Source organism: Strix aluco, chromosome 5 (genome assembly GCF_031877795.1).
Source record: "Strix aluco isolate bStrAlu1 chromosome 5, bStrAlu1.hap1, whole genome shotgun sequence".
Classification (NCBI taxonomy): domain Eukaryota; kingdom Metazoa; phylum Chordata; class Aves; order Strigiformes; family Strigidae; genus Strix; species Strix aluco.
Genome location: NC_133935.1, coordinates 14,039,636 through 14,061,861, shown reverse-complemented (window position 1 = coordinate 14,061,861; position 22,226 = coordinate 14,039,636). Strand labels below are relative to the sequence as shown.

The 22,226-nt window shown below is 39.4% G+C and overlaps 1 protein-coding gene and 1 long non-coding RNA gene across 11 annotated transcripts in view; one reads left to right on the top strand and one right to left on the bottom strand.

Annotated features, from left to right (window-relative positions):
- Nucleotides 1-22,226, top strand: part of CHRM2 (cholinergic receptor muscarinic 2) — a 103,012-nt gene that overhangs the window by 10,191 nt on the left and 70,595 nt on the right. The window lies entirely within an intron of this gene.
- On the bottom strand, nt 2,358-13,314 carry LOC141924124 (uncharacterized). Of its 3 annotated transcripts, XR_012623457.1 has the most exons (6): nt 13,186-13,314; nt 10,991-11,088; nt 10,217-10,311; nt 7,433-7,560; nt 2,783-2,941; nt 2,358-2,667 (listed from the first exon to the last, which is right to left on the bottom strand). It is a non-coding gene; the product is annotated as an uncharacterized LOC141924124 (long non-coding RNA). The 3 variants fall into 3 exon arrangements; XR_012623458.1 differs by lacking the exon at nt 7,433-7,560 and having other exon boundaries at nt 2,358-2,692; XR_012623456.1 differs by lacking the exon at nt 7,433-7,560.

The window sequence follows — 22,226 nt, the reverse complement described above, 5'->3', positions numbered from 1 at the left end:
ATACGTCATATTGCATGCCAAGAAATTAATATATATATATATATGTGGAGAATGAAGGCAGATGAGGGCTAGTGGTTGGAACCTTGGGGAGGGGCTTGGTAGGGAACAAGCATATGGACAATTTGCTCCTAACTGAACTTTAGAACTGTTGCTCAACATGGACGTTGGAGGAAGACTGTTTTTTAGGGGAAGGGGACTGGCAGGGAGATGTCTTCTCTGCTGTTGCTTTTCCATGCTTAGGCTAAGCTGCAAACTGATCTCCTGATCCGTTACTGGCATCTTTCACCCACACTAATTTCACTTTTCTAGCAGTGTATTCTCAGCTGATGAAAGCTATCAGAACATGAGTGACATGAAAGGAGAGGCTATCACCAAACAAGGTGCTATATTTAACCTGGCAATGTCATGCCTTCTCAGGTTTGACCTTGAGCCCTATCAGTGAGGATATAAACAGGGCATCTTGGTTGTAAAGTTTCTTACTTTAGCTGAACATAGAAGACTCTTGAAAAAGAAAAGCAGAGAAGGAGGAAGGTAATACATTACAAGTTACCCTTGTGCTTTTGACATGTGTGATAGCCAGCACACTTCGCTGCCACTGAAGGAAAGAATACATGAAGAGCTCACTGTTAAATTCTCATTAAAAATGTCTGTTTGATGTCTGCAAGTCATTTTCACAATCTTATCCACTGGGAGTAAATGTAGGGATCTTTACTGAAAGGTTTTGACATCAGAAGCAGTTCCCTGTGAGGAATATCCCACTGTTATTAATCATTTTGCAATATGATTCAGTAAAAGGAAAAAAAAAAAAACAACAGAAGTATACAATTGGAAAGAAACAAGGAGGGAAAAAGAAAGAAGATGAAGAAAACCATTTGGTCTGTTTTGTCTAAAGAAAGCTTGTAGCTATCTCTCTTCCTTTTTTTTTTTTTTTTTTTGCTAAGAGTGAGATGGTGTATCTCCTGCTTTGAAGCACATGGGAATGCAAAATATCTCATTTAAAAAACCCCAGATAACTCAAGTATTGCCATTCTTTCGAATGACAAATATGACAATTAATATTCCACATTATTATTTTTAATGCATCTTAAAAATCAAAGAGGGGTGAGGAAATGACACATAACTAAAAAGATGAGGAGCAATTTTCTTGTTAGTTCTTTCAGAAAATAGTGACAAGGGCTGAATTCCTAGTTTCATCACAGATTGCGGATACGGCCTCAGACAAGCTCAGCAGTTAGAAGCTGTACCTCAGCTTCTAACATGGAAATTGTATAAAATAGCATTTGCATTCTCACATGCTTTGTCTGCCCTTCCTCTTTAGATTTTAAAGTGTTTGGCAGCACTTCTGTAACAGCCTGCACAGAGGAACCTTACCTAAATTTGGGCATCCATAGAAAGAAATGAACGATAGAGTTATCTTTCAAATATGCAGTTGCTTTTTACTCCATGTGAAAATTAGCTTATGACATCAACCTGATCTTTCTCTTCTTTAGAGAGTAAGAGCCTTTCTATTCACCCCTCGGTGTTGCTCGTACAGGCAGCTATACATGGGATACCTCAGCAGCATCTCTCTGGAGCAGTCCATGATAGAACTCCTTAAACCCTGAGAACAGTTCTGCCCATGCTAGTGCTGCAATGATACAGAGGAACTGGGAAAGTTACACAGGAAGGTGACAAAGATGGTGAGAATTACTTGCCTTTCAGAGACAGTTCAATAGACTAGGACACCTTATCCCAGAAATGATATGACTTATGAGGAATACACATAGGTCTAAGCAGCCTTGAAGAGATGGAGAAGGCGGACAGGGGCTATTTCATTTTTTTCCACAACATCAGACCCAGAGCTCTCTGGTGGATATTAACAGTCACAAATTTAAAAAATCACTGCGTGGTTGAGCTATGGCACCTAGTGGCCTATGATGTTTTGCTGATTCCAAAGGTATAAATGAGTAAAAATGATCAAACTAGACAGAATACTGCAACAAAAACACTACCAAAACTTTGTGATGCAAATAAAGTCACAGGGAGCTCCCTACACCACTAATTGCTTCAACCTCAGTATGCTGGGGTGGTATCACTGTATGCCCATTCCCTTTTCTTGCTTATTGCTACCAGCTGCTTTTGTGAGAGGACAGTGGGCGAGCTGGCTTAGGGAGAGTTGCTCTTGTACTCAGAGCCTCACTTGGAGTCATCAGCGTAGCTGTCTTCTTTGGACAATGCTCAGCCTGTTTTACTTTTGCTGCTTACCAGAAATTTGTTGTCCTTCTTGGTTAGGTGCTTATCAAAACAATCACAAGACACTCTGGAAAGCTGTTAATTAACCCCTGACTCCCCAGAAAGACCTCCTACAAATAAATTAAAAGATTCTTTGTTTTATTTGTTCATTGTAACAGCTGGAGAATTTTAATATACACATGGTTTCCAGTCAGATCTCGATGCCAGACACAGAGTATGCTTTCCTGCCCCATTGTAACTCTGATATAACAGCCTGAGATAACCTCCTTGCAGACGCACTTCTCTTTCAGCTTAATGCTTTTGTGTTCTCTTTATAGGTGTTCCCTTTACAGGGCAACAGTGAGTTGAGAAAGGGAAAATGTGGTCACAGCTCTGCCTTTAGTCTCTCTTCTCATTCAGTCTTCTGCTTCCAACAAGTAAACTGGAACAAACAGCCTATACACACCAAAAGTGAGGAAGGCTGTGACAGGCATTGAGAGAGACCTTTGTATCCCTGTAAATGTAACAGCAGAAAGCCTCCCTCAGCAGTTGCATATATACAATTTCTTACCTCATTAGAGCAGACCTGCCCCTCCCAAGTGCCAAAAGAGAGATGATTCCTTCTTATTGCTTTTCACTTGAAAGCTCCAAAATCACAGCCTTCTCAAAGCTCTATATCATTTCATGGGCTGTATCAGGATTTAGACAATAGCTTTATAACTAGTGAGTCCTAGGAAAGAAAAAAAAAAAGAACTTTACAGAATAGAAAGCTAAAGCTGAACTTATGATGAAAGAGATACTCCATGAAGATGATGTCTATTTTGTCGATGTCTTTTATGTCTGTAAGTGGTGGGACATGTGTTCACTGGAAAGCTTTCTAGGTCAGTTTTCCTGTTATGACCATGGTCCCGTGGGAATCACAACATCATTCTTTCACCTATGCAGGATTGCTCTGTACTGCAACAACATATCAATTTAAAGGCATGAACTTAAAGGTGAATTGCAAAGCTTTGAAATGAGCAGAAGCCAAGCTTTCTGTTTATTAAGAAACCCACACAACAGTAGTGTTAAAATTACATTTTCAAGCTCATGATAGCTGAAGCCCCCTCATTTTTCTGCTGAATAACTGTAAAAATGATTTCTGGATGCTTTGCTTGCTTAAAAATCAAGCTGTTAGTGTGTGTTCTGACTATGGCTTTAGAAATCCAAGTTTAGGTACAATATTTTTAACTCTAAGCCAAAATCTTTAAAAGCAAAGCAAAATAAATCTCAAGGAAAATGTGGGCTTCATTCTAGATGGAACCTAATTTCTTTCTTTGCTACCCACAAGGCTGTAAAAAGCTGCAGCTCTGCTTGGGCTACCCTTCAAAGCTATTTTATATACATACAGATGACTGCAAAATACTGAAGACTAAGGACAGCCAAACCCATACCACACAAATTAGCAGTGCATTTTTTTCTGGTTTGTGGATTTTAGAAACCAGTGGGCAACTTTGCAAGTAGATCCTATAACATTATGGCAGACCCCAGTGAGTTGGAGTTTTTCTCTTGACAAATATTTCAATGACATTCTCCAAGTTATTCTGAAAAGATAAGGGAAGGAAGCTAGATTTGGAGACACATATCCTTGCTTTGTCAGCAAAAAGGGAAGACACTGTACCCAGCTGTTTAGCACTGTCTTTCACCTGTAAGTTATCAGTTCTCCTGATCTATCTCCAGATCTGATTTTTTTTTTACTTTTCCCAACCCATTTCAGTCTTTTGGTGATTTCCTCAATATATTTGATGACACATATGTAAACCAAATAAACAACATAAACCAATACATGATATGTTATGTATGTTATTGTAATAGAAATTCCCTCCCACTATGGCTGGTCTGTACAAGCAATGTTGAGACAGGTTCACATGCATGAAGATTTATTAGTGGAGTCCATAGCTGATGGTCTACATTGACTTTAACTGAAAAATTGGGGAAAAAATAAGCCGGGAAAAAAATAAGCCAGGGGAAATAAAACAAAGACAAGAGACAGAAGGGAAAAGGAAAGCTCTGCTCGTGACACTCAGCTGGGTAGAGACGCAACCATGGTTTCCAGAGCTCTCCTGGTCATCCTGTGCTGTGCAGCATCTGGTTCCCCCACTAATACTCTTTCCACAGTAACTGTACAGTTTACACTAGGATGTGCTCAAACCCTCAGCTGGCTGTCACTGCTTACCATTAGTGTTGATTGGCGCACACACTGATCGGGGCAGGGGCTGCATGGCCAGTTGCTTGTGTGCACATGAAATTTATTACATGCCTTGCATAAACTTTTATTATAGCTATAATCAGAATTTAGCTAAAGTGGGGAAAAAAGGCTGATTCTTGTACTAGTGGCAATCACTGCCCATGAGAACCCAGCACAGAAAGACTAGTGGGGTATGTGGGTGCAAGGCTATAAGGCTAGCAGCATGAGAATAACAGTGTGGGAACAGTGAGGGGAACACATGTCCCCAGGGTTCAGAAAACATTGTCCCAGCAGCCTAGATGGGAGGGTAGACAGCTGTGAGGGAAAGGCAGGATGCAAGGTTGCAGAGAGAAGGTCCTTAGCCACACAAACCAACAACAACAGTATTTTCCTACTATGGGAAACTGTGACAAGGTGACATAGTGGCAACCTAGAAGTCAAATGTGGCTCTGTTCAGGGAGAGGTATTGGCTCTGGCTGCTTTGGACAAAAGGTGCAGTTCCTGAAGACTCACTCCCGCTGGAGGCTGTCTGAATTGCCTTTTCTTGTGTGATCTGGGGCACAGGCTGGCTGGCCACTTCCTCTCTCAGAGGGAATCTTCCTGCTGGTGACTTGAATGAGAACAAATCCCTTCCCCTCTCTCCCTTTCCCCTCCTCTGACTGTTTAAGTAAGAGTTGAACCATCAAGTTTCCCCACCGCAGGTCAGCAGACAAGACCAGCTGAGGATGATAGCACAAGAAATACCTACAACACAACAGCAAAGGAGAAATGCATCCTCTACATTTCATTTTCTGGTACACTTTAGGTGCTATGTTGAGTTGAACTCAACTGGGAGGAGCAGAGACTTCTGATTGAAAGTCTTAGCAGGTGAAAAACTCTCAGTTTAACTTGTATTCCAGGTAGGGTGGATGGAGCAAAGAAGGAGGTCTTCAGCTCTTTACTTCAAGGCATGAGGAGGCTGTGATTGAGCTTGTTTCCTAACCCTCTGCCAGTGTTGTTAATGCAACACAGCAATAAGAACAAGGATTAAAACCCAGAGTGTTCTCCTATTCATTTTTGTTTGGGGTTTTCTGGGTGTGGGGTTTTTTTTGTTATTGATTTATTTCACAAGAAGAGCTCCATACCAAGTTTTCATTTGTTGCACATTATTGCTTCATAAATGAAGGAAGAAAACTGAAAACACAAGCCAGGAAGGGAGAAATTTTTTGCAGCTAAGCACATAAAGAAGAGATAATAACTAAATAAAGAAGAATCATTTACTTATTTTGAAGGTCTATTAAGACCTCTTTGATAGGGTTCACACTAATTTATTTCTTTTTCTTGCACTGGCAAGCACCCCATCTCTTCACCCTACTGTGCTCTGCCATGAAGCCAGTTCCTGCACTGCAGCATTAAGAAGTAATTATTACCCTTTACTGTGTAATGATTAGTTATTGCACAGGCCACATAGAAGACTTCTGCAGTCGTCATGCCAACTCTCTCCTCTATCCTGATTTAACCCACTCTACTCTGCTGCAACAATCGGCCACGGGTGTGTGTGTGTAGGGGCACTCAGGCTGTGAACATCCCATTCTGATTTCACTGCATCCTGGACCCTAAAAGAGCACATGGTCTCAGCTAGTGTGTACAGGCACAGGGATTTTAAAGACTGTTATCTCTTGGTCAGCCTGAGCTTCCCTGCCATGATCTGAAAGGATTAATTTGTACCCTGAGTACCAGACTTCTTGCTGCTCTACAGTGAACCCCTATGGGTGCTTAAAGTGCAGGCTCAGAAGAAGCCTAATCCAGTCCTTGTCAGCTGGCAGCACGTGTCCTCTGATACCAGGGCTTGGCAAGCTGGGGCTTGATGGGTGTTTAGAAGAGATGCATGAAAGGAGGGGGAGAGGTGCTAAAATGAGGCAACATTTCACAAAGAACCCAGATGCACTTATTTTCTCCAGTAGTAGTCAAGGTGTCTTTCCAGTTACCTTTCAGTGCTGCTGTTGCTGCTAGGATCTTAACCTGGCTGTTGATCCTTTTTGGGGGAGAATTGCAAAGCTAGAAAGTGGGAACATCACTGCCTTTGCTTTAAAGTGATGTGTACATCCCAGTGGGGAGAAGGGCTGCATGTTGTCTCCTCTCCCACTGTTCCTTGAACTCTGATGTGAATTGCACAGCAAGGAAAATGAGAGCTGGTCTTTGCTTAGATAAGCATTCTCTCTCCAAGTAAATTTACAAAATAATGACATAGCTGTTTGCATTCCTATAGGAAATAATGTACATGTCATCCCAGCTTTAGGTTCAGTCCTGCAGTCCTGCATACTGAAGGGTGCAGGACCAGACCCTTCATAGCTAGCTCAGCTCATGAATAGCTGGGTTTTGATACAATACGTATATTTAATACATTTTTTTTTCTTTTGCTGCTTGCTGCAATTAGTACCTACAGCCCCTCAAGGGGAAAAGAAAAAAAAATCTGCAAAAATACTTCATGTTCTCCACAGAGCAGATCATGTCATGCAGTTACTCTTACTGTTATTTATACACAGATGATTATGTTAACTGCCACACAGTGAGGAATGAAGAGCTTAACTGGAGAAATCATTTGAAAATCAAAAGAATTCTTTTCTTGGTGTTTCTTCAAAGAATAGATTTTGCCAATGTTGCTCCACATTTACTTTTTTTTTTTAAAAAAAAATAATCAATTCTGTAATTAGATATCTAACTGAAGAGAGCAATATTTTCCTGAAAACAAGTAAAATATTTATTATTTTATGGAAAGTAGCACTCTGGTAACCAGAGCTGATGGGATACAGTGAGGAAAGGATGTGGAGAGGAGAGAGGAAATTTCCTCTCTTCTGTCTACATCCAGTAGACTGAACACAGAGGACTTTTCCATTCAGTTCCTTTCTTTCTTATTATTCTCTTTTCCATACACCTCTCCCTTCCACCATGCAATTCTCATCATTCTTCAAAAAGAGATAATCTGTTGTTTAAGTCTTTGAGTTATATGATCACCTAAAAAGCCTCAGTCACACGTAGAAGTACTGTTTTGCTTGGTGTCACACATCCATTGTAGAAGTATCGTAGTTTGTAATCCGTCTCTTTTGTGCGAGTTGTCTGCATATTATCTCTGGCCTCTCAGTCTAAGGAAGAGAGGACAGGGCACAAAAAGTTGTCAAGTTATAGGTAAAGAATATATAAAGAGTATATGTGGGACAAAACCTCACAGTTGTCTTACATTCCAGCCAGCTGTCCTGTTCACTCAGCCTTGCTCATGTGGTTGTTATAAGCTTGTGCCATTCTCCAGGGTAATGGTGAAGAAATTTGTTTGCAAGCAAGTAATCTGATCAGGCTGGTGTGCTGGAGCATAATGCCAACACAAATGGTTATTATGGGGACATAATTAGTAGGCTTCTATGCAGGGAAATGGCTGTGAATGATCGATTGCCATTAACCTGAAAGATGTGAGAAAAATTTTCAGCTTTCCAATAACCTCAAAGACAGTTGTGTGAAGATGGGCTTTTCTGAAAACAGACATTCCCTCAGTCCTGAGTGACTGGACGCTGGTCTCATCAGACAGCTGATGCTTTCTTTTGTTTTCAGATCACTGAAGATAAAATGACCTATGCTGAACAATCTGTTAATTGTCATTAATTTGTCCACTGGATATTTTCCCCCTATATTTTGAATTGTTCATCTGCAAGTGTGCTGGCTAAGCTTAGCAGTCTGATTAATAGTTTCAACGATCGTGTCAAGGCCAAGAGATTCTTCTAAGTTTTTCATGTTCAGCATTGAGAATTTGGTATTTTTTGCATGTGACTGTTCGCTTAACTCATGACATAGCTACCTACCTCTTATTTAATGTCCTGACACTTATAAGCAGAAACTGAATGTGCTCTAGATAGTGGGGCAGACAGATAAGGTGGCCAACAGTTTTTCCCTTTTGCTTTAAGAAGGGCTCAGGAGCAGCATAGCTGTGGGGACGTATACCAAACCAGAAAGATGTTGAAGAAAAGACAAAACCAGAGGGATGGGCTGTTCAGCAGGGGCTGTATTTATTGTCCTTTTCCCTGCATCAGACAATTATTGTGAATCTCTGGTGGCTGACTCCATATTTCAACTTGTTCTTGATGAGAGCTTGCAGAAGGATCTTTTGGTTCAATACCTCTGAACATAATGCTAGTTTAAGGCTAGAGGAGGCATTATTTTGCATTGTCCACTTGTCTTTTTAAGGGGAAAGGGAAGTGCCTTTAAAGAGGCATGAAGGCCAAGTGCAGGTCCATGCTGTGGCTATCTTTGGGACAATGGTGGGCAGCACTAGAAACTACCTTTGGGGATGTTTTCATTGATTACACCAAGAATGCCACCACACAGAATAGAAACCGTGCTCCTCCACCCTGGTAGCAGCACGGGGTTCAGTCCACTCCAAAAGTACAATCCTGGCTGCCTGCACATGTCCCAAGGGAAAATGTGTGATCCCAAGACAGGTCTGGCTTCCCTGGGAAGTTAATTTTTGTCTCATGGTTTCCTTCACTTCAGCATCTTGCTGCTCCATCATCCCCTTTCTTGAATGCTTTGGACCTGCAAAGCAGACAAAGGGATTCCAGTCTTATGACATTTCTGCTGGTTTAGCACTGCCTTTTTTATACCACCTGCTGTCTCTTCTGATAAGTATAGGACAGATGCTACTGCTCTTTTATTCACTTTGAGTAGTACATCACCTTTGAAGAAATGCCCCAGAAATGTTTGCTGTATCAACTGCTATATACTGTGAGTAACGGTCCCCAGGTCATAACAGAATGAAATGGTGTCCAGCCTGAGCAAAGACTGCAAAATCTTTCATGATCTCTCTCACCCACATTTCTTAACATCTCTTCTCCCACACATACAACCTGTTCACACTTGCTGAAAATACAGGACAACTCATTTGAAAATGTTTTCAAGGGATATTTTACTCAGTGACTTTCATGCTGTTAGGTGTCAGACTATGGGCAGAACCTGAACCAAGGAATGTAATGCATTTTTTAAGAAGCATTGGTCAGTCACATGGAAATAAGCATCACCTCCAGGTATACTAATTGTTATGCCTTTTATGATCAAAATTACTAGTGGTATCAGTTCTTATGTGCCTAGTTTTACATTGATTACCAAGCCAGAGTTCAAAGAGGTATCCTTCCACTTAAGAAAATAGTGGTGATTGCTGAACAAAGTGCATGATTTTCCCTTGAAGCATGAAATATAATTACTATATGTCAGCATGTATAATTACTGTACTCTTGGGTACGGGCTTTGGTGATCTCTGCTTACATGGAGATTCTTATGCTTCAGAAATGTCTCAGACTCATAGAAGAATGACCAAAAAGAGTGTGGGATACACACAGAGCACGAGGCACCTCTGAATAGACAGAGAAGTGTCTCAGCTAGCATGGTTAAAGCAATTCTATTTGAGATGTCACTTCTAAAGAGTCTGCCCTTCCTATGGTACACTTTGTTAGAAAAGCAGAGTTTAAAAAAATCCATTTCTCTGCATCAGAGTAAACAAAGGCAGAAGGAAGAATAAACGGCTTCTGTGTAGTCTCATGTTGATGCCAAGGGGACCAGAACCCAGATGTCCCAACTCTGAATTCAACACCATGCTCTTATTATTGGACCATCATTTTACATGGAGCTTTTTTCGTATTTGTTCACGTCAGTCAGGACTGAAGGAAAAATGTTATGTATAATTACAGAACAAGACAGACTAAAACGTCACCCATCAGAATCACTTAATCTCTGGTATTATTCTCTGTTCTTACTCACCCTCCTGTCAGTGCTGCCTCTCCCTCCACCTCGAATCCTTAACTCCTCCTTCCTCTGACAGGATGTACAATAGCCAGAACAGTATAAATCAAAGCCTAGAATCAGGAAAATTAGAATAGATTGGAAGTGCCAGTTCCTCAAGAAGGAAAAGAAAGAAACAAGACCGCAGGAGATCAGAAGAGTGATTGCAGCTTGATTACGAGGTCCGTTGTACCGTTGGAACAGGTTATTGCCTGTCACAAGCTGTTTTTATTTTCCAGCTCCTGACTGATGCCGAGCTTGATCTGAAATAAATACCGTCTATCCACTTTATAAATCTCCTCACTGTACTCACATATAATGTTTATGGGTCTTCATATTTTTCAAGTAAAATATAATTTTATTCTTGTGGTATCTTTATTGTAAAGCAGTAGGAGAGAGATGGGGGCTACATAGGAGCTCTTAATGTCCATGCTGAGGTTGGACTGAGAGGAAATGAACTCAGCCACATCAAAAGGCAGGATAAACTGTGGTGAGACCTCCATGCAGTGCACTCTCAATGTAAACTGCTTCCTTAATCTGCGTCAAGTTCAGACATTAACAACAAATCATATGAGGGGCCAAAATACTCCAGTACTGAATTTTTAAAGATACCTTTCATGAATTTGCTTATCAGTTAAAAAACCCCACAAATTTCTCCCCAGCAATTCCATAATATAAAGTTTTTGATAAGAGAAGGGTTTCAACAGTGTGTCATTGGGAGTTTCAGATTTCAAGAGAGCAGTAAAAAAATACCTGGAGCAGAAAGATGTAAAGATGGTTGCTGCCTGAATGCTGGCTCTTTCTCTGCTAAGAACCTTCATTGAGAGTAGATCTTCATATTGACTTATGTTCTAGGCAAAGAAAAGGAAAAAAAAAAATCTTTAGGATAAAGATTTTTTAAATTTTAAAACCTATGTGTAAAACAATAACTGATCTTTATATTAGCAACAGCTATAATTTTTAGACCTGCTATTTACACAGCCAGCACAGTATACCTGGGCATGTTATTTAGAAGTTGCATTTGCTGGTAACTGTAGCAACATTTACAATATAGCTCAGGAATTACTGGGAAGGCTTATTCTCCCTATGCTATGTAAATAGCAAAGTGCTTCGGGTTATACTTTTTGAGTAGCTGCAGTCTTTAAAGCAGCCTCAGTGTCCTTAGCCTGAGGTAGAGTGGGTGTTTTTCTCTTGTTGACAGAGTTTTGAAACTGTCACTCTCACAAGCAGTTCCTCGGCTGTAGGTAGGAGATTTGTGTGAGTAACAGTGGTTTGTTTAAGTGAGGACTGCAGAATTGGACTCCTTAACTGGGAATGAGGAGCTCTCTTTGCATGAACAGCTACTGTCTCCAAACAGTGAGGGAGTGATCCAGCTCAGATTTCCTGCCTGTGTGTTGTAACTCCTCAGAGGAGGGCTGCTAATGACATGACACAGGGATTATTATTTTTAGAAAATGCAGAATGTAAAGTGTACATGTACAAGCATGAGAAAATCTACTAGTATTCAGTTTTAGCTCACTGTAAAAGCTAGTAATGAACAAACTGGTTAGGTTAGTTATGCATCAGTGTCACTGCACTTCGCTGCTGAAGTTTTGTCCCCCAGTCCCATTAATCATAATGTTTTTTAGTACATAGTTAGTCTTGGAAGACAAAATGTTCACGCCATGTTTTACAATAGGTAGTTTGTGACCAAAATGATCTTATTTTGGTACTTCAATGAAGTGTCACAGTGTTGCTTTAGATTAACATGTCATTGACTCGGTAATTGTCCTGAATGGACCAGTCTAAACTGAAAGATTATGGCTGCAACGGGAGTCAAAAAAATTTGTCAGGTCTGTTTCATGTACCTATTTCTCACCTGAGATGTGTTTTCACTGTCTACATGGAATTGAAGAGGAAGATTTCAGCTATGCTTACCTCTACTGAATGTCCAGATTTAGGACTAAGTGTTACCATTTTAGGTAATTTTTTGTCCCTTTCTCTTTATACTCTCTAATTAATTTTTAAGACTCTGACCCAACACCACAGTTGCAAGGAGCTTCCCATTTCAGACACTTTTTTTCAAACAGTCTACCTCTTTCATTTTCAGTCATTATAATGTTTCTTTATGCATTAAACTCCTTATTAGTATACATATTATAGAATTACTACTGTTTCTACTGGATGTATTCTAGAGCAGAGGGGCTTTATCTTTTTTCAGATATAGTAATTTCCTATGTATAAGCACTAGAAAACACCTAATAAGAGAGGAAGATAAAAGATAAACAGCTCAAACTGCCAATCACTGCCATTTATTTGTATTTTTAAAAATGAATGCAAAAAAAATACAGAAACTCAAGAAAGTTATTACTCTAATATACTTATTAAAGAATTATCAGTAAAATATTTGAATTTCTAGTAGCTAAAAATTCTAGTAGAAAATATCTGCCTCAATTTAAAAAACAATTCTTCATTAGAAGTTCAAAACAGTGCATTTTTCAATTTTTGGAGAGCTTATTGAACTATTTGGTCTTAATTTCTTTTGTTTTTAAAAAAAAATTTTTAAATTGCTGACCTTTTTTGCTTAATATTGTTTTGAGAGATGACAGTGCCAACTCAGCAGTGTGCAAGGTATATGTGGAGAAACCCAATACAGTGCCAGAGCGAATTAGTGGAGGCAAAGAAGACGAGGATAAGAACATCTATGCATTATGAGATAACGGTAATTTTATGAAAATATATTTGTTGCTACTGTGATTTAGCCCATGAAATTATAAGACTGTGACCCAAAAGCTTGTTATTTTTTTTGAGTAAAATAGTGTCACGGTTAACCCCAGTGGGAAACTAAGCACCACACAGCCACTCGCTCACTTCCCCCCAGCAGGATGGGGGAGAGAATCAGAAAAAGTGAGAAAACTCATGGGTTGAGATAAAGACAGTTTAATAGGTAAAGCAAAAGCTGCACGCACAAGCAAAGCCAAACAAGGAATTCATTCACCACTTCCCATCGGCAGGCAGGTGTTCAGCCATCTCCAGGAAAGCAGGGCTCCATTGCTCAGACGGTTACCTGGGAAGACAAATGCCGTCACTCTGAATGTCCCCCTCTTCCTTCTTCTTCTCCCAGCTTTATAGGCTGAGCATGACGTCATATGGTCTGGAATATCTCTGTCGTCAGTTGGGGTCAGCTGTCCCAGCTGTGTTCCCTCCCAACTCCTTGTGCACCCCCAGCCTGCTTGCTGGTGGGGTGGTATGAGAAACAGAAAAGGCCTTGAGCTGTGTAAGTGCTGTTCAGCAGTAACGAAAACATCTCTGCATTTTTTACACTGTATTCAGCATAAATCCAAAATATAGCCCCATACTAGCTACTGTGAAGAAAATTAACTCTGTCCCAGCCAAAACCAGCACAAGTACCTATTTTATTTGACTGGATCCATTTATATTTGAAATATCTTGCAATTTCCTATACAATAGGTAATTTTTTCTATTTTTCTTTATGAATAGGCTACTATGAGAATTTCTTGCCACAGACTCCATTAATTTTCTACAAATACACTTTCTGAACCTGAAAACACTTTTGCATGTTTAACTGAACAGAAATATTGTTTTTGTGCCTTCTGTAAGACTGTCTATGTGTTTGGGTAAAGTGGGTATGTACGAGTTTGTTGTAAATAACCATTGCTCCAACTTTTCCTGTTGAAAGTCTTGTAGGGTGCCTTTCTATAAATATCATAAGTACTTGTGTAGGATGAAGTATTGTCACAGTTTGTGGTTGCTTAACTATATCAGGGCTTTGACTACCAGGCAATTGCATTGCAGGTTAATTTTCTTCAAATTGTCACCTGGTTCAGTTTCTTTCACCAGATGGACACTTGTAGTAGGGGGCAGTGTTTTGGGGTTGTTATTTTCTTTCAATAGGTTTTCCCTTTCCACATGAGCACTATCATGTATAGACACCTGCTTGTATGCTACTAAATTTAAACAACATGCTCAAGCAACATTCTGCAATGGGGTTCCTGCGGGTGATGTATTTTGGACAGAGATATCACTGAATACAGGAGAAAACAGAGCAGTCTGACAAACCATCACTTGCACTAAAGCTGGTAGGAGCATGTGGGTAGGCAGCCGTTTGGCAGACTGTGGGATATGCCCACTTTGGTGCAGGCATGAACGTACAAGAAGCACTTGAGGTGTGGAGGGATCTGAGAGTGCTGCAAAGTGGGATTTTGACCAAGTTAGGGGAGAAATGGGACTAAATAAAAAGGAATTGAGGGCTTACACCAATACGAGCAGGAACACATGCCATTGCAAAAGATAGAGAGGACAGACCATAGAGCTGGAGAGAATAATGCTGAGACAACACTTTTTTGCCTAGACAAAAGCCAAAGGCATCCCCATGGAGTGGGGAGGATAAAATCCTATTAATGACATTGCTGTTTTACAGTTTCTACTATCTCACTGGCTCTGGAATAGCAGGTGGGAGCAAGATGGAAGGGAGAGAGCCTGAAACAATCAACTCTGTTTCTTCAGGAAATAACTCAGTCTCAAAATCTATTTTCTGTTTGGAGCTGAAAGAAAATCATTGTAGGATCTGGAGGAGGTCACCCATACATATATATAAAAAATTATACCTCTGCAGAAGTTATCTAGCTTATATTATTTTTTAAATATGATTCCAAACCTGTTAATTATGCCTCTTCATTCTGAGCTAAAATGAGTAACCGACACCTTTCTTATTTTTATTGTATGCAAAAATGTATGTGAAAAGAAATAAAAACATCAAAATGCTTCCCAATATCTGTCCATAGAGAATGTAATTTAAAGGTGAAGGAATGGGTTAAGAAGACACAGTTTGAGATAGCTACTATATCACTCCAACAAAACACAGGCAAACCACTTGAGTGGGAAATGAATGATGTTAGCAAAACATGCTCATTTTTTTAGATAACTAGATTAGGGATGGAATCATCCCAGTGCTTGGGGGCCAAACTCTGATTTACCTCTTAAACTCTGTTTAGCTGTCAGTCGTTCCTTCTTCAGCTGTCTTCCTCCCTACCCCATTTTTCTTTAAACTAGCCTACATTTTGGGGTTCACAAGGAGGTCATATAAGTTACCTAATTTACTAGCATTTGTCTTTTTTTTTCCTCTTTTTAATTTTTTTTGGTTACATTTATGTTTTATGTTTCTTTTCCATTCTGCTTTTTCATTTCTCAGGAGGTTTCTTTTACACTCACACACAGGGATTTTTCCACCTTTTCCCTGCCTCTGCTTTCTCTTCTCCACTTTCCTACCTCACATCTTATTCCCTATAGATGTACGTTCACCTGTAGTGATTTTGCATAGTGAATGAGATGGCACAATTCTTTCCTCCAATCCTTTGTAAGCAATCAGTGTCACAGAGGGAATCCTAAACCCAACTGAAGTAGCTAGGATTTGGTTCACAAATTTGGAACTTGGTTTTTATTTTACTTTTAATGTACACTCTTGAAAGTACAATACAAACTCAATTTTCTTTTTTTTGGCTCTCCTTTTTTCTACCTGCATTGAGGGTTTCAGTATTCCAGCTCCTGTCACACAGGGTGACTGAAACAGACCTATCACAGGATAATTTATATCTTGGTTTCCAGTAAAGCTGCACCAGCTGGGTACATTACACCATGCCCTTCCATCATACCCACAGGTAGATGCTGGCAAAGAGAGTCCAGCCTCAAACCCGTTCACATTACTAATCTCTGCAGCGCTTGGAGCAGGCTCCCTCCAGCATTTGTACAGCAGAAGTCATGCTGCTGTGGCAGTTTCTGTCAGAGTACTTGCATTTGTATTTCTTTTAGAAATATCTGGATACAAGAAGAGGGTAAAAGCAATCTGTCTCCGTCACACTGTCAGCTACCAGTAACAGCAATGATTTCAGTGGCATCTGATGCCAGGTGAACAACCTTTTCCTGCCTTCTCCCACCACCCTTACACGTGCAGAGAACAACCTACAAGCAGTGGCCACAACTGCAATAATATAATGAACATTAAATTAGACAGAATAGTAATTGCAAACCAAAGGGACTTCAAAGTTCTCCTACATTAAGCACTTCATAATGAGCCCTGAAGAGCAGCCAGTGCTTGGAACAGAAGTGGGAGCATACGTGTGTCAGCTCCATTCGTGCCATATTACCTTAGCAGAGCTTTCGAGTCCAGGGTATTTCCAAGCTCTCTGGGCTGCCCAGATGTATTATACCCACCTAATGCTGCCTCTGCGAGTGTCTCTATGTTAGCCTGCTTAGATCAATGCTCTGACTGTTCAGAATGTGCTGCAGCAGAGCTGGCAGAGGGTGATTTCTCCTCAGCCACAGTCCCCTGGGGTCAAGAGAAGCATCCTTCAGATGTAGATGGGAAAGAAATTCTTCTCAAAGCTCAGGCTGCTCTGGAAATAAAAGAGAACACAGTTTTAGTCTTTATGTTTTTATCCTTTGTAATCTTCATGTTCTCTACAGTAAAAGATAATTTTTCTGTGTGTTTATAAGTAGATTTAAAAGCAAAACAAACAAAAAAACCACACAAGGAAACCCTAGCTCCTTGTTCTTTCTTTCTCCTTTTCTCTTCTCATTTTTCTTCTGCGTATGTGGATGGATTTTCTTCAAGTTTTACTGAAGATGCTCCTGGAAGGCTTAGGAGAAGTAAAAAGATTAATCTTAAAGCCCTGCTTGCTGGTCACTTAGTGGTGTTCTTCAGAAGGAGAATTTTCCTTGTTAATGTTAATGTTTGAATAAAAATCTTTTTGTCATCCATGATTGCTTGCAGCTAACATCCTTTTATCCATGAATAGTGGGAACAAGTCTTCCAGTTTACCCTGAAACTATTTAGGAAGTAGTTTGGTCTTTTGATTGCAGAAGGAAAACAGTTCACAAGATAACTGGGGTCCGTGGACAATATATATACCTACATAGATTTACAGAAAGCCCTCTACTGAGGAGAATAGCTTTGTGGTATGTTGCAAAATTACCTGACAGCTGGTAAATAGTGCTTCTGTGTGATATGTTATCCTGCTGTTTAATAAAACAAAAAGTCTAGAAAATTACTTAAAGTCTGGGAGAGCAAAAAGCCCCACTAGAGCAAAAATAATTGAAATACCTTTAAAGAGTCTCTTGCTCTAGAATATTACCATGAGGTAGCTTGCTGTCGATTACCTGCTTTCTGATAAGATGCAAAATATTTCATGGTAGTGCTTAACTGCGATGCAGTTTTGGGAATTAACATGACAGTGGCAGAAGCAATGAACATCTGCTTTGGCTTTTATGTTGGTGCACACTGAGATGAGTTGCATTCTGAATTTCTCGGTGATATCCTGTACTCTACCAAGCTGTTCTACCCAGTTACCTCTGATATGCACAGCAGTCTGTTCCAAAAATATGATATTTTTCTTGGGAGCTTCAGTAGTCAGAGAGGAAATCAGGTTTCCCTCCATTTAACTGGGAAAAATCAGTTCTTCTAAAACTATGTTTCAACTGGTAGGAAGAAGAATCATCATTTTCTGAAAGCAAAAAGTAATAAATAGCTCATCTTCCAGGTTTTTGTTCCATTGTTGGTGTTTTTTTTTCTTTTTGTCCTGCAACACATCACAGCCCTTTAATGTAATTTTGTTTTCTCCATTTTATTCAGTTTATCCTTTAACTATGACATTTCTCTGCCTGCCTGTCTTTTAGCTTTTAGACAAAATGATTACAAAAGGAAAGGAAAACCAAAAGAAAACATACCAAACCAAAGTTGGTTTTCCAATTAAGTCTCCAAACAAGACCATCTTTAAATGAGAACATCCTGCTGGAGATATATCTGTTTTGAAAGAGCCACTTTCCCTTTAGATAAATGTCTAATTTTCTGTTTAGTTTGGTCAGTAACATTAATGAGAAAAAAGATCATCATGTTCTACATATCCATTTTTAATTTAACGTATTCTGTAGTAAGCAGCATATGATTTTTACTGGGTAGGACGGCTGCCCCTTGGATTGTTCTTTCTGCTTTAATAAGTGTTCTTTGCCACCTGTCATGAATGATGCATAGCAGACTTATAGAAATTAGGAGCTTTCAGACACTGGTAAAGCAGCACGCCTCCCTGAAAATTAACCTAATTTCCTGAGCTTGGCATTACAGCAGAATCACAAGGCTGTGACACAAGAGAGGGATAGGTGCTGTCTTACCTTCCTCTCACTCTAACTAATTTATTTCTGGCATGACTGTTTGCCCAGTTAAACAAGCAAGCAAACAAACAAACAAAAGCAAAAGTAGCATAATAAACAAAATTCCAAAGCCATTAATCAAAATCCTACTGTTAAAGCCACTTGCTCTTCAGGCAAGATCATGTCTTTCTATACAAGATGGTGTTGAATACTTAATAGATCAGAACCTTTGTGAAAAACCTGGTTGTTCTGAGACCACCGTTATGTGCCTGTGAAAAATTGTCCTCTACATGTGAGGATTGATGTCCCATCTAAAACACAGTTATGAAACACACTATTTCTATAACTGTATTATGAAAAAGGACTACTTCTGCCAGGCCAAAGTTTTTGATAGTGTAATGTATAGAGTGCAGTTTTTTAAAATACGATGTGGCTATCTCAATTTTGAAGTTCAGCCTTTTAGTGCACAAAATGGCTTGTGCTGTGCTTGAGATTTTTTGGTACATAGTTCATTCATTCTCTGGCATTAAGCGAATGACTAGCACAGTGCAGAGTGAGCTGGCAAGGAGTTAAAAATCTTAATGTGAAAGATAATCTCTCTTGAAAATGCCAGAGACACCAGGGTGTTCCTTGTCCCACTTGATTAAGATTAAATATCCCGTGTTTCTCACAGCAGAAGCTAAACTCATCAAAGAGACAAGTTTTTGTAGCTGACCCCCAGCAGATTATTTGTTTCCAATATGCAATGATACAGCTGGTAGGAATTTTTTTCAAAGAGTTTTCTGATTTAAGTCCCTAAAGGAAATGACCACCCATGGGCCGGAGTAGGATTGTCTCTGTGCAAACAGGTAGCAGATAAATTCCTCTAGGGGCTGAAGCCTCTGATTTTCCTGTGGATAACTATCAGGCTGCTAATGTTTTAGAATACTGCCCTATGTAAAACTCTTCAGGATCCAATTCTCTTCTCTCCTTTTATGGATACATCTGATGACCAGTTGTTTCACAATGATGATGTTTTTAATTACACAGCCCAGTGTGGATTAAATTATTTGAGACCTCTCTTTTCTCTTGGTTTCTGCCACAGTGTTGCCACATAGCAGCTTGATTTTATAGACAATTAAAACAATTGTAGTAAACCATTCATCATTTCCATGTTGGTTATAACTGTTTGATGGAAGAGGGCATGTGACAGTATTTGGGGACAGGCAGTTTGCATGGTCAGTTGCTAAGATATCGGATAATGTCAAAATCATGAGTGAAATGATGGATTGTGCTGTCCCTTAAAAAGATTTTAGCTGCATGTTGGTCTTTGTTTGTCTTCAGAAAAATGCTGGCCCTTAGAAGAATAATTTCATTTTTGACACACTGCAAAAACTATATGACTCAGCAGAGTGAAATGCCCTCTAGATACAATATCCATCAGCAACTATTCATTAGTTCAGTAGTACACAGTACACAGTTCACATCAAATAAATTCTGCCTGACTTTGCCTATTAGGTAGAAATCTCAGGTCACAAGCAGCTGTCATGGGTGAGATCTTGTTTCCACAGAGGTCAAAGTCGATCTTCTTTTGCTTCTGGTCATCACAAAACTTCAGCTTATGCCTTTGTGAACAGGAAGTATTAGACAACATTTTACTCCAAATTAAAATGAACCAGCAGAAACACACTCCCAGAGCTCTTCTAAGAGATAAGGGACTTTTTTAATCTTGTGAGAGGGCTGTATCTTTATAAAACAAGTATCTGTCCTGATCAAGTTCTCCATAGAAATTAGTGGAAATTTTTTACTGGAGTTCACTCAGCCAAGGTTCCACCCTGGTAAAAATTTTAAACAAATGCTAATCAATTTCTGTGACATGTCCCTTTGACTAGTAACATTAGATAGTCAGGAAAAGCCTTGACTTGGCAGATCTTTCATTTTATATGTGTAACTTCTACCCAGGAACTTTCACCTCTGTGGTGATTATAAAAATGACTATCTAACCAGAGCTTTCATCTTGTCTGTGTTGCATTCCCTCATGTTACTAGCAGTAACTACAAGAAAGCCTTCATTAGCATTTTAGGGAGGCCTATGAGGCTGATTTTATGAGATTTTGGGAATCTCTTGCTTTCATAGCCTTCAGCTGGAGCTGTTAGAGCTCAACAGTTCCAAAAATCATGTTAGATTCTCCATTATGTTTAGTCAGATGCTACTGGAAATGGTTTACATTTTCATGTTATCTGTCACCTTAAGGGGGTAATAAAATATCTACCAATTGATTGGACTTCAGTACACAAAACTCCCAACTGCATCATATTCAGTACACTTCTGGGTTGAAACATCAGCTGGTTCAGAGTATTTAGCAGAATTACACATTATCAAAGCATAGGAAATAGAGTATGGTATCCCACTGCAATGCTAGGTAGAATTTTAAATATTGGAATTTAATTACCCAAGTCATATTAGAGTAGCAGTTCTCGATCTCCTTTAATCCAGCTCATAATCATTTGAGAGAAGAGACTTCCGAGTCAAACACAATTGCTGGTAATTAACTGCTGGTGATACCAGTGGTCTCTGGAGGCAGTTTTATCCAGCCCTTGTAATATTAAAAGAGAAAGACCCAAAACCAGAACCATTTAAAGGAACAAGTGAAGAATAAAAGAAAATCTACTTTGAGGAATGTCTTTCACATAACTTCAAATCAATCACTGAAAGACTTTGCAATAACATACAGCTGAGGCCTAGTATTTTGCAGACAATAATATTTTGTAACATCATAATGGTAAATCTGAACTCTGTACTCCAGACCAAAAACCACTAACAGAATTCATGGGTTTTGGAAGGAATAGACTCTCTTAAAACTCTTCTTCGCCTTCTGAGGAGAAAGGAAATCACAGCGACTAGGTTATCTTTTGAGATCTGCAAAGGAGCTTTGTCCCCTTCTCCATAGCAGCAAATTCTGGGTAATAGTGGAGATGGACAGTGAACATTTGGCCAGCAGTTACTATGTATAATTAGGTATACTAAAGAAATCTTGGAGCAGATCCCCAGCCAGGATGTTTGACACAAACAGAAACAAATCTAAATATTTTCTGTATCCCATTCCCATGAAAGAACATTGCAAGCTCTTTATTGGCACATCTATCAGTCTGCTCTGTTGTTGACAGTCAGGAAGTTCTTAAGAAACTTGCTCTGGTGGTGCACTGAAATTTACTGTTATAGTGATAATATCATAAGGGAGAGTAACTGAATGCAACATCAATTACCTTTTCACAGTACTACAGTATCTTGCTGCCAGTCATCACTGTAGCATTTTTGAAGCATAGGTTTACAGTCCTACAAGAGCAGTGAAAGAGGCAGGAGAGGTAAGTGAAAATGAGCATTGGAAGGTAGGACTACAAATTTAATCTTACTCTGTTTTTCACCTTCCCTAGTATCTGATGGCAGCTCCATATCCCTATTCTTTAAAATTTTCTCATGCCAATTGTTTTAGTAAAACTTTGTTCAGATTCATACCTGTTGGAAATGAAACAGAGAACAATAAATCTACAGTGCCATTACACAGTAAAGTGATCAAAGGGCTGCTGATGCCTTGTAGGAAACTTTCAGGAATTTAGTGGATCTGTCAGATAATGTGTCTTTTATTTATTTTTTTCCTTACAGTTAGATTTTGACACACTTTTTCATTCTGAGAAGAGATATTCTTCCCATCAGACTCACATGTTTCTGTGGGTTTACTCAGCAGCAGTCCATATATTCCAATTGGGCTACTTGAAGAATAATGTCTTAGTAAGCAAGAATCCCATACATTTCCATACAGCAACTCAGGAAGTAATGTACTACTCGCTATATAAACTGAGTATAAGTC